The following is a 15,857-nucleotide window of genomic DNA, read 5'->3' as shown; positions in this document are numbered from 1 at the left end:
ATACAAACAAAAACTTTAAATTCTAAAAAAAACTTTACAAATCTTGTTTAAAATGTAACTATTATTTTTTTAACAGTTCAATTTTGGGCAAAAATGTTTGGCAACCCACTGTTTGCTACATTTCTGTGCAGCACTTAACAAAAGAATGTTCCTGAAGCATAACATGGAAACTATAGGAGGAATGTTGTGAAGATAAGATGAATGTCACATGATTTTGGAGGTGATAAAGGTTTCACATGATTCCAAAATGCTGTTGGTTGTAGAACTGTATTGTGATGCACAGAACATGGCTTCTAGATGAAAGATTAGATGTACTCTTACGTATTATTATATTATATTTCAAGAGTTCCCACTTAGATATGCTTGACGTATAAAGCAGGTTTGGCATGCTGTCCTGGGAGAGAACCCTGAGCTCGGAGATATTTGAGCCCAGGGCTCCCTCCCGGTCGATACGCATATCAGGAGATCCGAGATCAGGTAGGTCTCGAGAGCTCCCCCTTTAGAAAAGGGAGGAAAAGGAGGAGATGGGGTGGAAGGGGGGATTCTTCCAAACGAAGACAGAACAGTAGGGAGAAATTGATAGTTTATAGTAAACTAGGATCACTCTGATTGGATCATTACTGATTACAGATGAGCGGCCAGACGTGCTCAATCATATCACGTGCTCCTATCGAAATTAGTTTATGAAACTTCACTTTGTTTCACCCTGGCATAGCACATGCACTAATACAATATAAATGTATGCCCTAATAAAAAAAACTGTCAAAGACAAAAAGGGGATTTGAAACATTAAATAAAAAATCCAAATTTCATTCATATTTTAATTCCTCATAAAATATGTTTAATTTTTGTCTTACCCTTTTTTTCTTTTGTGTCTCATAAATTTCATAAAATTTATTTCATTTTTATGTATCACTTGATTATATTTTACCCCCCAAAATAAAACGATTCATTTTAACATGACTTTTATATTTGCATTTATAGTGTAATAAGTTTAAACTAAAAAAATTATAATAAATCCTGTCAGACATACAGTAAGAACAATTTGATGACATATTTAAACCTCTATTTAAGGATTACATGCAGCCCCAAAATACTAATTACTTGTAGTTGATAAAAACAGTCCGCAGAAACCCCTTGATTGACACTCTCCTTTTGTACAGTATATAGTAGTTATCTCTTAAGAGCAATCACTATCTGTTCATCAGTTACTACAGCAGGGGAGTTTTCGAGATCTACCTGAGCTCAAACTCCCTTCCCGCCTTGCAACGGGAGGGAGCCCCGGGCTCGAGGATCTTATGAGCTCAGGGCTCTCTCTCGGGACAGCATGCCAAACAAGCTTATAATTAATCATCAGCTAAGTTTGAACTCTTGAATTAGAATAGGCTAAAGTAACATAAAAACATCTGTTGTCATAATCCGAATGACAACAGAACATATAGACATTTAGTTTTTTAAACATTAAAGTAGACAATCACATTTAATATGCTTTCTATGCTGAACGCCCTGAAGTTTGACCTGAATATTTGCTAAAAAATACTGTAAATCACATTGAAATGAAATGGAAAAAGACTTCATCCAACATCATACCGAAAACAGCTGTTTGAAAGTAAACTGCTGTGTCAGTTCATATTTCAAGCATCTGCACTGTAGCACTTCAAAAAAAAAATCCCTGCAATACATTCAGTTGAAACTTATCGGTTTGTGCCTCAACTGAGTGCATTGGTTAAAATGCTTGTACATTTCTGATATCAAAAAAACATATGTTGGATTGCTTTAATGAGCACCAAGTAGGTCTGACAGAACACCTGTTATATTCCTCCAAACTTCAAGTGCATATAGAATATGAATACTGTCCTTTCTTTACTGTATAGGGAAATGTCCCATACTAATACATGACAAAATACTCACAAGAGTGATTCAGATATCCCAAAACCTTGACACTTCTAAGGTTACCAAGGTCTAGATGAATAGCACCTCGTTGCTCTTGTTCCTCTTTGTTCTCCGGTGAGCCCAGGAACTTCAGGACACTGATAGCAGAGCCTTGAGCAGGAAATAAATGAATACAGATAGGTAAAGATGAATATGAGCAGGAAGGAACTCTGCGACAATGGCAGGAAACTCATTTTCTACCTAGGCGAAAGCTTGAAAAGACTTGATAATGTGCACCGAAAACGCAGCGGCAGCAGTCCTTAAAACATTTCTGACAAATGTTTTGTAACACAACGGCGTGTAAATAAATCATTTAAGGCGTCTTAATGCAAGCAAAAAAATTATCATAACATCAAGACTGGAAGAACAACCATCTGTCCAAACAAGACCCCGAGGAACACAAAGACGGCCTTTCACTGCGGAGGGTCAGATATATGTAGTACATAATCGCATGCACTGTTGAACATTTACTTCATTTAAAATACCATTGCGGTTTGTTTGTCTAAACATCCCAAGCAAACAGATTTAATGTGTGCACGGGCAAATATTTGCAGCGCTATATCAAACTCGGAAGCTAAATTAGGAGTATCAGAGAGGGCAAGTGGGGTCTTGCGTTTGCCGCCAGGGTTGTTTGGCCGACCACGTTTCTGCATTAAGACGAGCCTATTAGCGAGACTCGCATACACAATTACGGCCTTATGAGTTGTTTTCTTCATTTCTGCGACATCTCTCTGAGGTTTAAGCTGCGAGCGAGACTTTGTAACTTTCCGGCAGATCCTGTGTGGCGCCAGTTGATTTCTGAAGCTGTGAAAATGTGCTGTGTTCGACGGAAACGGGCTTAAATTTCTGATCAAAAGTGGAAATGTTGGGTCTGTAGCTCAACGCGATTATGGCAGGAGTGTTGAGAATGGATTGCGCACTCTCTCTCTCTCTCTCTCTCTCTCTCGCTGTCTGTAATGAGGAGAGCAGAATTGTGCACAGATAAGGCAAACAGGATTGCCACAGGGGCCCGGGTCTCCATGGTAAAAACTACAATAACCTACAGTATCAAAGAGCGTCATGGCTTGATGTGATTCACTTATGCAGTAGAAAAGACCTGATATTCAGCTAAATATGCATAGTTATTTTTAACAAAGAAGAAATGTATAATCTCCTCATGGAAATTTCTTTTATTATTCTGCTACTTTTTTTTTTTTCTTTTGGACCTCCAGGTAATCACACACACGCACGCACGCACGCACGCACACACACACACACATACATGCAATCTCTTCAGGGTTATTGTGCATGATTAAACAATATCCATTACAATTGTCATAAATAAAGTGCTACAATGGAGTAAAAGTGAAATATTAAGGAAAAGTGTCTATTTTGGCTGCTTGAGTTGCACCAGATTTCTTTTTTACAGGTTAGGGAGATTTTTCAGGATTCTTTCTGAATAAAAAAATGAATTATAAGAATGTTACGTTTTTCAAAACAAAGGAAATATGCAAAGAAATTGAACTTTAAAGGGGACCTATTATGCCTATTTTTACAAACTGTAAAATAAGTCTCTGATGTCTCTAGAGTGTGTATGTAAAGTTTAATCTCAAAATACCTCACAAATAATGTTTTATAACTCCTTGAAGCTACCCCTTTTAGGCTTTGATTGTGTGGTTTTGGTGACTGTGGCTTTAAATGTGAGTGAGATTGTACTCTTTTCGAAAGAGGGTGGAGCTGCAAATACCTGTATGTCAGCATAGTGGCAGATTTAAAAACAATACAAATATTATCTATGTAAAAAAACTAAAAATGTAAGAAGCGTCTCAGAAGAAGGCAGTCTATGGAGACTACACTGTTCTCTGTAATATACACTGTTTTCATTTTAAAACGCAGATGTTTTGCTACGGTTACGCCTTCCGTCCACACTACCTCAGTGTTTTCGAGCACCGAAAATGGAGCGTTTTGGAAACGCTGAAAAGGCCGTTTTCATTTTAAAACAATGCTTCTCCATGTCAGTGTGGATGAGGGAAACCGGAAACATCTGAAAACCGAGGCCTGGCTGTCAAATAAATAAATAAACAAATAATAATAAAAAATAGTAACAAACAAGTTAAGAATAAAAGCTATAAAACGTTGAGCATGAAGAATTAAAACCAATACTTTAGTACAAATAATTTGACCAACCATTAGTATCCAGTGCCACTTTTTTCCCACCAATTTTAGTTTGACTTCTTTTAATAGTTTAATTTCTCATCATTTCATTGCTAACATTCTGCATTTTGACTGAATTGAGTAATAGCTTTCAATTATGAATTTGACATAATATACAACACAGACACATTTTATTTTCCCTTACAGTATGAAGGTTAAAAAAATCAATACAGGGGATTAATATTGCCCTTTAAAGATCATTTCTGACCCTGAGTCTGTTGTGGCTAAATCAAATGGACTGTGTTTGTTAATCTCCAAGAGTATAAATAAGCCAAAGGCAAACACTGTCAACAAAACGTCATATGTACATGTGAACCACTTCAAACTGCGATACAGACTTCAGGTTATTCCTGTGCTCTGGGAAATCCCATCAATGCTCTTGCCCTCAAATCTATTGTGTTTGTAAGCGAGTGTGACGTACTGAGCAGGTCTGATGGGCCACATGCCATTGTTTTGTAAGAACAAACTCAATGAGGTCACTGTTGTTGTTGTGACATCTGCAATTATAAAAGCAAGGAAATACTTTAGTAGTTTGTGTACTGTATGTTTCAGTACATGCAAAAAAAAAAAATGCTTCGTCAGGCAGGAGTGGCATGATTCACTTGGGATTTTGAGTAATCTTTGGGAATAATGGTACATAATTATGGTAATTAAAAGTCCTTTGTCTAAAATGTATAGGTAGATGTTAACACATGTTTAATTTGGTCATTAAAATCAAGTCACACCATCGGCAGAAAATTTTCTTGAAATGGAGAATTATGATGCACCTACAGTAATGCCCCCAGGAAGTGGTGTTATTATAATAGTATCTTAATGATACAAAATTTTTTGTAATATATTTATTTAGTTTTTATGTGTGTGTGTGTGTGTATATATATATATATATATATATATATATATATATATATATATATATATATATATATATATATATATATATATATAATTAATCACACTTGTTTTATAAGTAATCATGATTAACCACGAGACGCCGTATTTATTGCAGAAATAAAAACACAGGCATTTAAGTGCCATTTGAATTTCAAAACAATCAATGCCAATAACAAACAAAGATGATTTCCATGTTGGATTCTAAGTGGACTACAAACGCACACACACACACACACACACACACAGACAACGCGCACAGTACAGCGGACCCGGTGAGCGAGGGATCCCTTCAGATTCATCAAAACGCACAGTCGTGTTCATCAAATTTGCTTAAACTAAGCGTTCTAAAGCATGGCTGTTTTTACAAGCAAGGGTTCTGAAACAGCAACGTAAAGCAGACGCTTTACAAAAGTTGCGTGTAGGGGGGAAACACGTCAAACTTATGAAATGTGAAGGCTCATGGAAGAATAGGGATGTCTTTGACAGCTTGCGACTTCATTAGCCACTTTCACTACTGTACGTTTACATGGACACCAATACTCCACTTTATGATTAAGATACTCTGATTAAGAGTCTATCATGTAAGCAGTGATTTTTGATTACCTTAAATGATCACACAAGTCCCGAAATGCTGAGTTTTCTTTCCGTTCGCCATGAGGTAACAAATTCCATTAAAACATGAATGAAAATATGCTGAATAAGAGTGAACTGCTGAACTGCAGTTAAAGTCAAAAGATTAAAAATGAAACACCCGAAATTGCATGAAACTCTGGAGGAAACGCAGCATAGCCTGGTGAAGCGATACTAATTGTTTTATACTGAAACTTTGCACGTTAAACACACGCAGGGCCAGAGCAAGCTGAACTGGGGCTCTTGGCAAACGGCATTCACGCCGCCCTCAACCTAAAAGTGACCGGTTCGTGGATGAAAGTTAGGACCGGGGGATTCGCTCACTATTCTGCTGCCCAAGCCACCGCCTAGGTCGCCTCTATGCATGCGCCATCCCTGAACACACGTCAGCCACAATAGGAAATTAAAAAAACTGCAGCTGCGTTATTTGCATAATTTTTTTACCCGTTAAATATTTTAAATAATCTTGTGCGTAACCGCGCTAATTTTGACAGCTCTAATATATATATATATATATATATATATATATATATATATATATATATATATATATATATATATATATATATATATATATATATATATATATATATATATATATATATATTACCAAGTGATGTTTAACAGAGCAAGGTAATTTTCATAGTATGTCTGATATTTTTTCTCCTGGAGAAAGTCTTATTTGTTTTATTTCGGCTAGAAATAAAGCATTTTTAATTTTTTAAAAACCATTTTAAGGTCAAAATTATTAGCCCCTTTAAACTATATTTTTTCCAGATAGACTACAGAACAAACCATCGTTATACAATAACTTGCCTAATTACCTTAACCTGCAGTTAACCTAATTAAGCCTTTAAATGTCACTTTAAGCTGTATAGAAGTGTCTTGAAAAATATCTAGTCAAATATTATTTACTGTCATCATGGCAAAGATTAAATAAATCAGTTATTAGAAATGAGTGATTAAAACTATTATGTTTAGAAATGTGTTAAACAATTGGGGAACAAAAACAGGGGACTAATAAGTCAGGGGGGCTAATAATTCTGACTTCAACTGTTTGTATGCATGTATGTATGTATAGAATACAGTTGAAGTCAGAAATAATTTTTTCATTTTTTTAAATATTTCCCAAATTATTTTTAACAGAGCAAAGGAAATTTTCACAGTATGTCTGATAATATTCTAAAGAAATATTATAATAAAAAATATTCTAAAGGAGCTGTTGACCTGGAACAGATTTTGGCAAAAAAAAATTTAAAAAACAAACAATACACATATTCAAACGTAACAAAAAAAATCTGATATTTGTAATAACAATGGAATGACACAACTGAACTACTGAAATGTATCTAACATTTTAAATAAAAGGCTTTTTTGGTGATGGCAGCTTAAAGACGCCTCTCATATGGGAAAATTAAGTCACAAACTTCAACAGAATGTGGAAATCTTGATGGTTGTGTGGGTCTCGTTAATCCAAGATGGTCGTTATTTTGTATTTTCTATTGGATCAAAGTCAGGTGATTTGCTGGGTCATTCTACTGCTTGATTTTTTTTTCTCCGAAACCATTTGAGAGTTTGCTTGGCTGTGTTTTGGATCATTGTCTTGCTGAAATGTCCACTCTGGTTTCATTCTCACCATCCTGCTAATGATGTTGGACTGAAGCAGCTGATATTAATTTGCAATGACGAAGGGCAGAGGGTTGCTGAATAACTACTGTGAGATTTCAGTTGCTGTCTGGGCTTTCACTGCCTTTTACACCTCCCTTTCTTCATGTGTTCAATACTTTTTTCCTGTGTCCTTTCATTTACTAATGAAAATTGTTTTCTTTGCTTATATGGATTTCTTTGGTTGTTACCAATATCTGGTGAAAATTTCAAGTCAACAGCACTTTTAGAAATATGTTTTCTGAGAAAAATTGTGATGTGTTGAATACTTATAATATATATAAAATGTATTTCTCTGTGTGTTTTAGTAGTTGTACTGTATTATATGAAGTTAAATTAAAAATGGTTTACATAAAAACTTTAATAAATTGTACCATTTTGCATGGTAAATTTCACAAATAATTTAAATCAGGTCTGGATATGATCCTGGCTCATTTTTGTTACATTTCTTATTTGTTATTTTAATTAATATTGTTGTTGAATAAAAAAAGCCTTTGCTTCCTTTAAATAGAAACACACAAACACGGATTCGCACACATACATTTACTGGCTATTACTTTAAAATCAATTGTACTAAAAACATATGACCAACATATGTTTCGTTTATAAAATAGTTGCGCACTTTTTTATACAGTGTATAATTGTAAAGAAAGCCATATGAACACAACTAGGATTCTAGGTCAGCTGTGCTATACCTTTCACAATCCAAGGTGAGATGAGGGTGAACTGGAAAGAGTGCCACGATATCCTGTATCCGGGCAGAGGAGTTGAACAACTGCTGCCAGCTGTCCTTCTGCAGAAACGCTGCCAATATCCATCTGTGGATAAATGACTGGAGAATAGCAGCACAGGGCTTTTGGCTGTTAAGAGCGTGGAGAAAAAAACTACAAGCCCACACAAGACCACCACTCACCTTTGGGAACACACCAATCTCAGCTGCGATTGTGTAACGTCTCAATTGGCAGATGCGGAATTCAAAGGAAGCAAGAAATATAGAGTTCAACCAGTCTGTGCACTTCAAAGAAAAAAAAAAAAAGGCAAAGTGGGGAAGGCTGAACTCGAATTTTAAAGAGCGATTTTCCCTCTTTTATCTCCCTCAAACACAGATGATTAAAGATTCAATACAGCAAGTAGACTAATGACTCCATAGGGTGCAAGGCAAACTTGGGAGAAAAGACGGGAGATGAGGAAAGGGCCTCTGGAGAATTGTTCGCCACAGAGGAATACGGTTTAAAATATACAAATTTATTCATCTGAAAGTCTGCCGAGGCTCCGTGGCTTCAGGTAGCACGTGGGAGAGAGGAGAACTAACAAGCTCGTCTCACACCTCTTGAGTCAATCATGCTTATAATGATTTGTTTCCTGGTATGACACGCAGTCTGAGGTAAACTGGATGATCGAAATGCACACAAATGACTCAGCACAGGTATCCAACTAATACAAAGAGAAATGACAAGTACTCACTGTGACAACTGTTAAAGTCGAAGTGTGTAATTTTTTTTTTCTAAATGATAAAATATTTATCCTTTCCTGCCTTACAGGCAAAGATAACTGAGTAAGCCATTCCTATAGGCTGATTTCCCTGGAAGTATAAACTCTGTGGGACTATTAAATCATGGATGTTTGTTTGAGATTCAAGACTTTGCAACATTGACTCAACCAGCAGAATTGCTGCCACAATTGCATTTTTTGCGAACACTAACCCAAAAGTTATCATCAACTTGATTTTCCCGACAAAAGGAAACACGTTCAAGACCTAACATGTGACTTTTGTGAGAAAAGTAGCAAAAAACATGGATAAAATTAAAATATTATTGATAAAATCCTAGCTATGTAGACTTAAATACAAAAATTCTTAGTAAAAAAATGTTGTGTCATTCACAATGTGTCATGAGATTGATATAGTGCTTTCTCTCTATAAAGCTGTTATACAATCTTGTACCTTTTTCTTCTTTGTTAGACTGTCTTTGCTTCCAATTAAATTTTATTTCTGGAATTGTATACAATAAAACTCTTTAAAAGACTGAATGGGTAACTATTTTAATTGGGATTCAATTTCCCCCTACACATAAACCACATCCCCAGTGTACGCATCTATGGGGCCAGTCTGGGACAGTGTTGCCAAGTTCATGGTCTGGTGGAATTAGCCTACTTTTTACACTTTTCCTGCTGGTGTCTGCTGGTTCAGCTAAAGAGAAACAAACATGATTGCCACCAAGGGGAAAACAAAAGAATGTAATCTAATCTTAGGGGGACCCCCATTGCAATACAATTTCACCAAGATTGACCACTGTCAACACAATTTTGGTCAAGGGGGACCACCTTCCCACCCCAGAGTGCAGTATTTTGTTGGCTAGTTTTCATTAGTATTTGTGTGGGTTTTGAAACAAATACTTGGCAACCCTGGTGAACTGTATATTCCAGCCTGAGGTCATGAGAAAACCTATTTTATGGACAGAAAATAGGCTAATTCAAACAAATTCATTAGATTTCAATATATGAAAACATACAATTTGTCCCCAAACATCACCCCTAAACCCAACCATCATTGGGGGATAAGCAAATCATACTACTGATGTATGAATGAGATTGAATGAATGTACAAATCCAGATGAATTCACCCTCTTTGAATGTTATCACTCAATTGAATGGGCGTTATGACAAAGATGGACCAATGTCAACACAATTTTGGTAAAGGGGGACCACCTTCCCACCCCAAAGTGCAGTATTTTGTTGGCTAGTTTTCATTAGTATTTGTGTGGGTTTTGAAACAAATACTTGGCAACCCTGGTGAACTGTACATTCCAGCCTGATCTCATGAGAGAATTTATTTTACGCTCAGAAAATAGGCTAGTTCAAACAAATTCATGATATTTCAATATATAAAAACACACAGTTTGTCTTCAAACCCCACTCCTAAACCCAACTGTCAATTGGGGATGCCCAAATCATACTAAAGATGTACGAATGAGATTGAATGAATGTACAAATCCACTTGAATTCACCCGCTTCGAATGTTATCACTCGATAGAATGGGCTTTATTAGTGGTTATCAGCTGATAGATATGGGCCAGTAGGGGCCTTCTTCGCCTACTGGTAGGTGAAGAAGGCTGTTATCATCCATCCACATGGTTAATCAGCTATACTAATAGAGAAAACTACAGATTCAGATCTGTTTTTACATTAGTGTGACGGTTGGGTTTAGGGTTGGGGTAGACTTTAATAAAATACAATTAATGGGAAATTAAATAAATAATATTAATAATCCTCGTTAACTTCCGGTCGTAGGCGTATATGATCTATAGCTGATTAACCATGTGGATAGATGATAACAGCCTTCCCAGCAAACAATTTTGTGTTTAATAGATGTCTAATAGACATCTAAACGTTGACAGCTTAGCTAAAACAAGGCTAAACTTAGGCTGCCTGTGAAAATCTAATAGACGTCTAAGAATAGCCCAAAACTAGGCTAGTCATCAAATAGACAGATTAGACAGACTTTATATGTGTAGTCATTCATTTCTGTTTATTTGATGACTAGTCTAGTTTTGGACCATGTTTAGACGTCTATTAGATTTTGACTGACAGCACAAATTTAGCCGTGTTTTAGCCAAGATGACTAGGTTTAGACGTCTATTAGACATCTTTTGAAAACAAAAAAAAATGCTTGCTGGGTTCTGAACCTACCAGTAGGCGCAGAAGACCCCTACTGGCCCATATCTATTAGTAATAACATTTGAATCGGCTGATAAATTAATCAATAAATAAAAAAAAGTTACAAACTACCGTGAGATTGTGTTGCATTATTTAACAAATGGCATGTGGAGAACAAGTTTGAAAAGTCATTGCTGCTCTTTTGTTTGAAGAAGGTAATCTCATAATATGGAGCTTCATAATAAATATGCTGTATCAGCCATAAATATTTGTAACTGGAATAACTGGAATTATTTATAACCACAAAGACCCTTTGTGCAAAAATAAAAATCAAGCTTTTTATCTTAGCTCCATATCAGAGTATAAACCTAGAGAAGGATGGAGCTGCTTTTTTTTTTTCTTTTAATTTGCCGGCCCTGCAGTTTCTGCAGCACATTCCATAGATAAATGGTCCTTGTCCTCCCCCATGTGAGAGCCAATGGGTGACAGAGTGACAAATGGAGCTGGCTGCCCTGCCCAGTGAGCAGAGATTATTGTCACTCACTGTAGGGGACGGGATTAATGACCTGGACCCAGTGGCAAAGGCTAATCATGGGAGATTAGGCGACGGAAATCCTGCAGGTATTCAAGGAAGAAAAGGGGGCTCCATCTGCAGGTCTACAAGGACGTGGTATTACCTTTGGTAATGGGATGGTGCCCGTTTAAAAGGCTCGGTGCAAAAGTTCAACATGTCTTCTCTGCTTAATTGATCATTCTTTTTCTGGTAACTAGTTAAGTCAAATCTTCAGATAGCAGTGTTTTTGCTGTATGCCGTTGATCACATGATCTGATTTCCACGGTGGTGGATAAAGGGGACATTTATGATGTTTTTTTTAATCACACAAGCTTAATGCAATCCATTGTGTGCATGAAAAGGGAGGGAGGGTGATATTGCCTGAAGCCACTTGAGAGTTTCACTATAAAGAGAGATTTGTACACGGACTATCTCTCATCCCTTGCCAACACCTTGGGAATAGCCCTTATGAATGACCCAATTACGTGCCATTTGTTTTCATGAAAACTTCGCAGGGCACCAATACTCTGAGCATGATAAAGAACTGAGCTGAAACTGCTTTGTGGCCGTATATACACAATGTGGTGGAATTTACAGTTTACTTTGTCATCCAGATCCACCTTGACCGAATTTGTGATGGTAACTGTACTTGGACCAACAAAAAGGAAGGGGGTTGAAATTCCCCAGAGACTCCAGTAATACATTCAAACAGCTCAATTTAGCAAACAAACTTTCAAACACTACTTGTAGTTTGTTTTTATGGCAATCATAAATCTTTTTAGCTGAACAGCTTAATAAATTATTCATTTGTTTAACTGATATTGTATGAAAGTGTTACAGTGACTTAGTGGTTAGCACTGTTGTCTAAATAAGGTTACTGATTTGAGTCCCGGCTGGACCAGGTGGCCTTATGTGTGGAGTTTGCATGTTGTGGCTGGAAGAGCAATTGGCGGTTCATTCTGCTGTAGTGACCCCTGATAAAGTAAATCTGAGAATAAGCTGATGAAGAGTGAGTGATACTGTATGTAACTGAAATAAGAGACATTCAAAGATTGATATTCAAAAAAAAATCTGGAAATTCACCCAATCTATATCATAAATGCTCTTTATTGAGCTTGAGAATGAGTTCCCTATAAATGTTTACTCTTTTTTGCTAAATATTTATATTTTGTCTTGTTTCTATTACCTATTTTTCTCTCTAATGTATGCTGACTTTGCTATCTTTTAGAGTAATGTGTCCATCAAAGTGTTTTATATGCTGTATCGTAGTGTTTTTTCTTTAGCTACTATGATATGGTATTGATAGCTGATGAGCAATATTAATTTTCTCTCCATTTTTTTGTGATGCTCGTTGATGTCATTGTACAACTTGTAATGAGGAACAAGATTGTCATAATTGGTCAGCATTACATTAAATATTTAAACCCAAAGATATGACGCTGATCAAAACAATCTGTTATTGGTAACTTCACATGTCAGTCAGATGACTTCTGGAACATCAATTTCAGTTTCAATTATTGCATCTATTGTGACATGATATCTTGCTTCTAATTATATATATATATATATATATATATATATATATATATATATATATATATATATATATATATATATATATATATATATATATATTTACATATACACACACACACACACTCACTGGCCACTGTATTAGTTACACTTTACTAGTACTGGGTTGGATCCCTGGTACCCCTTCAGAACTGCCATAATTCTTCGTGGTATAGATTCAACAAGGTACTGGAAATATTTCTCTGAGATTTTGATCCATATTGACATGATAGCATTATGCAGTGGCTGCAGATTTGTCGGCTGCACATCTAAGATGTAAATCTCCCGTTCCACCAAACCCCAAAGGTACTGGATTGAGATCTGGTTACTGTGGTGGCTGTTTAAGTAGTGAAACCTTAACTTGTCATGTTCAAGAAACCAGTCTGAGAGGATTCACACTTTATGACATGGCATGCTATCCTGCTGGAAGTAGCCATCAGAAGATGGGTACACTGTGGTCATACAGGGATGGACATGGTCAGCATCAATACTCAGGTGGGCTGTGGCATTGACACGATGCTCAATTGGTACTAATGGGCACAAAGTGTGCCAAGAAAATATCCCCCAAACCATTACACAACCACCATCAGCCTGAACTGTTGATACAAGGCAGGATGGATGCATGCTTTCACATTGTTGACGCAAAATTTTAATCCTACCATCTGAATGTCGCAGCAGAAATCGAGACTCATCAGACCAGGCAATGTTTTTCCAATCTTCTATTGTCCAATTTTGGTGAGCCCGTGTGAGTTGTAGCCTCAGTTTCCTGATTTAAGCTTGACAGGAGTGGCACCCATTGTGGTCTTCTGCTGCTGTAGCCCATCTGCATCAAGGTTGGACGTGATGCTCTTCTAAATACCTAATATAATGAGTGGTTATTTCAGTTACTGTTGCCTTTCCATCAGCTCGAGCCATTCTCCTCTGACATCAACAATGCATTTGGGCCCACAGAACTGCTGCTCACAGGATATTTTTTTTCGGACCATTCTCTGTAAACCCTACAGATGGTTGTGCCTGAAAATCCCAGTAGATCAGCAGTTTCTGAAATACTCAGACCAGCCCGTATGGCACCAACAACCATGCCACATTCAAAGTCACTTAAATCAGCTTTCTTCTCCATTCTGATGCTCGGTTTGAACTGCAGCAGATCATCTTGACCAGGTCTACATGCCTAAATGCATTGAGTTGCTGCCACGTGATTGGCTGATTAGAAAATTGTGTAACGAGCAGTTGGACAGTTGTACCTAATAAAGTGGCCGGTAAGCATATATAAATAAATCTTTACTAATAATATAATCTTTCACCGATATTGATGATCAAATGACCTTAGATGCACATGCATGGTTCTAAATTTTAAAGTCGGAGATCTGAAGTGCACAATGCAGAGGGTTATGTATTCTGATGACCATGAATCAAAAAACACTTTGCAGACAATCTCTGGCACAAACATTAAAAGCCAGAACAAGAAATAACACAAACTGACACTCAAAACAATTCCATGCATTATTACTGGCTCTACATGCATGTGCGCAGGGCTGGCAGGGGGGCACAGACGCAGGGTATAATCCTGGTTTTTACTGCGGGGGCAGAAGGCATGTGGTGCTCGACTGCAGACTTTCTCCCAGCAGCAGCTGTGACACCATCTTTGTATCTTAAGGTGCTGCCTAATCACCCTTGCAACTCTAACTACATCTCTCATGTTTTCAATCAGCCAGGCCCATAAATTATTGTCAGCAGTAATCACAGTCGTCCACTCAGGGCCCGCTGAGGGGTCTTTGCCTGTCTGCGTGCATCGATTCAGTCTTTTCTGGCACTAGACTAACACATCTGAGGGGTCTGAGCTCTCGCCAAACCAACATACCACTGACAGCACTGGAAACGAAGAGGTCTCTCGGAGGAGGTGGTGTTAATGAAAATGATTAACCTATCTGCACAGTGCTGGATAACAAAATCAGAGCTCATTACATCAAATCTGACAGGCCCGGCATGTGAAATTATTTAGACCGAGTGCGGTGCTGTTCGCGCCGTCCCTCAGCCCTGGCTCAATGTGTTGATCTCTGATTTTAAGTCGGTGAGGTTCAGTCTTTCGCAGCATGCTACTCCATTCATTGATTCTTCAAGTGTATGAATTAAAATACACTGCAAAAATAGCCATCTTAATACAAGAAATTAATGATTTAAGAAGATACTGACTAGCAACACAAGTAAAATTAACTAAGTTCATTTTTGAAACGATTTCTTGAAATAAGAAAACTTAACTAGGCTTTAGTAAAGATTTTCTTTTAATGACTATTATAACACTTTTTCCAAAGGTCTTAAAACTAGAGTTAGTAAACAGAAGAATTCTGTGCTAAACTGAGCCTAAGTGTTTATTCATTCATTTTCTTTTTGGCTTAGTCTCCACAGCGGAATGAACTGCCAACTTATCCAGCATATGTTTTATGCAGAGGCCCTTATAGCCGCAAACCAACACTGGGAAACATCATGGACACTCATTCACACTCATACACTACAGACAATTTAGCCTACCCAATTCAGCTATACCACATGTCTTTGGACTTGTGGGGGAAACCGGAGCACCCGGAGGAAACCCACGCAAACATGAGGAGAACATGCAAACTCCACACAGAAACTCCAACTGACCCAGCCGGGGCTTGAACCAGCAACCTTCTTGCTGTGAGGCGACTGAGTGTATGTTTTTGCTCAAAATAAATCAAATCAAGATACTTCTATTAATTAAATTAACATCACACATACATATTGTTCA

This window comes from Danio aesculapii, chromosome 18 (genome assembly GCF_903798145.1).
Source record: "Danio aesculapii chromosome 18, fDanAes4.1, whole genome shotgun sequence".
Taxonomy (NCBI): domain Eukaryota; kingdom Metazoa; phylum Chordata; class Actinopteri; order Cypriniformes; family Danionidae; genus Danio; species Danio aesculapii.
This window is presented reverse-complemented; position numbering follows the sequence as displayed.